Source organism: Taeniopygia guttata, chromosome 6, assembly GCF_048771995.1.
Source record: "Taeniopygia guttata chromosome 6, bTaeGut7.mat, whole genome shotgun sequence".
Lineage (NCBI taxonomy): Eukaryota > Metazoa > Chordata > Aves > Passeriformes > Estrildidae > Taeniopygia > Taeniopygia guttata.
This window is the reverse complement of record NC_133031.1, coordinates 711,564-713,718: the sequence shown is the minus strand read 5'-3', so window position 1 is coordinate 713,718 and position 2,155 is coordinate 711,564. Positions and strand designations below refer to the sequence as shown.

Here is a 2,155-nt window from a genome sequence, read left to right as displayed (position 1 = left end):
TTGAACACCTTGCCTGGACTATCAGAAAACCCATCTGCAGTAAGACTCCTGAAGGTGGAAGAGCAATGAGTACCAATTGCCACCCTTATGGTGCACCACAAGCAGTATCAGATGAATCGAGATGCCATGATCCCCATCCACAAAATGATCTGTGAACTGGAGAGCCAAGGGGTGGTCAGTAAGGCCCACTCACCCTTCAACAGCCCCACTTGTCCTGTGCACAAGTCTGACAGAGAATGGAGATGGACTGTGGACTATCATGCCTTGAATCAAGTGACTCATCCACTGAGCACTGCTGTGCTGGACATGCTGGAACTCCAGTACAAGCTGCAGTCCAAGGCAGCAAAGTGGTACACCACTATTAACGTTGCCAATGAGTTTTTCTCCATTCCTCTGGCAGCATAATACAGGCCTCAGTTTGCTTTCACCTGGAGGGGCATGCAGTAAACTTGGAACCAACTGCCCTAGGGTTGGAAACACAGCCCCACCATCTGCCATGGACTGATCCAGGCTACGCTGGAACAGGAGTGTCGTGGTTTGACACGGAAAAAGAATTTTTCCGGAAGGAAGAAGTCAATTTGGACATTGACCAATTGAAGGTAGACACGCCTCTGAGAACACAGAGGGGTTAAAAGCAGAATTCCCAGGAGAACTCGCTCTCTTGGGTTCCGGTCAGCGGTCAGTGCAGGACTCTCCCCTGCCCGGCCACGAGCTGGGTGGGGGAGGGGAGAAGCCATGTGGCCTTCGGAGGTAGGCCCAAGGGTGGAGGGGGACTGGAACCAGGCTGGCCCCCTGCAGATGGAAGGGTGGAGAAAATCTGGGATGTCTCCGTTTCCCCCAGAGTCTCTCTCTCTCCCAAGAGAGAAAAAGAGACGGCGGTGGTTTTATCAGCAGTTCACCACGGGGAAGAAGAGCTGGGGGGGGGCGCAAGGTGCCCAGCTGCCTGTGGGAGCGGGAGCCGGGGCAGCGAGCCATCTCTGGGAGTCGGGACTTTTAACCCTTCCTTGAGAAATGAAAGCTTTGTGAAATTTTTCTCCTCCTCGGTTTGAAAGAGAGGAAGAGAGACAGCCTGGGACCTGGGATGTTGGAAGGAGAAATTTTAGGTGGGAGGAGATGATGGAGTGGCTTTTGGCTGGGCTTTTTCTTTGTAGCCACAGATTGAACTGATCTTCTCCTCCAAGAGAGACTATATTTTAGGAGGATGCTGGTGAGCCCAAGAGACCTTCAGCTGGGAAAAGACAGAAGTGGAGCGAACAGATAAAAGTTAAGGAGGTTTGTGGTGGTGCCCCCTGTCTTCGCAGAGGAAGAAGAGAAGAAGAGCTCTGTTCATGGACCCTCAGCCCCAGGGGAAAATGGGGGGGACTGTTGGTCCCAAAAATGAAAAACTGAACTGTTGTTTTCTTCCCCTCTTGGCAGGGCATCCTTGAAAGGAAAAAAATCCTAAAAACCAGTCTGTCCATCCATGCATTGGTGGTGAGAGCACTGTGCATGGAAAGGAGAGGGCCGCCATGGCAAACTTGTTTTTTCTCCGGGCGGTGCCATGTGGTGACATGGAAGCACAGGATGTGGCAGATGTGTTTCTTGGGGGGTCTGTGGCACAAGAGAGACTCCTCTCTCCCTGCAGATGGACTGAGTGTTGATTATCTGGAGGGTGGAAACCTGATTGGGGTCCAGATTGTGTCTCACTGTGGTTTGTTGGAGTTGGGTGGTGGGAGGAGGAATGCTTTGGAAGGTTTTCATTTTGAATTGTGTGTGTTTCTTTCTTCTTCCCCCCCCCCCCTCTTTTATAGTAGCATAGTGGTAGTAGTTTAATAAAGTTTTTTTTCTTGTTATTAAGCTTGGGCCTGCTTTGCTCTGTTCTCAATCGCATTTCACAGCATTCAGTTGAGAAATTGCATTTTCATGGGGAGCACTGGCATTGTGCCAGTGTCAAACCATGACAAGGGTGAAGCTCCAGAACATCTGCAGTACATTGATGACATCATTGTGTGGAGGAACATGGCAATGGAAGTGCCCCAACCCTAACCCGGCCTCCCCGTGTCCCAGCCTGCATTTCTTATCTCCGTATCAGGTCCCCCTGTTCTTATTTCTGGGTCTCAAACTAATTGTGTCACTGTCTCTGCATCAGGGCTCTCCTTCCCTGGTCCCTCCACCC

The 2,155-nt window shown here is 51.1% G+C and overlaps 1 long non-coding RNA gene across 1 annotated transcript; it reads left to right on the top strand.

Moving 5' to 3' along the window:
* The first annotated feature begins 530 nt into the window (after positions 1–530).
* On the top strand, positions 531–1,836 carry LOC140684483 (uncharacterized). The gene is made up of 2 exons (XR_012056805.1): positions 531–750; positions 1,152–1,836. It is a non-coding gene; the product is annotated as an uncharacterized lncRNA (long non-coding RNA).
* Positions 1,837–2,155: the final 319 nt, after the last annotated feature.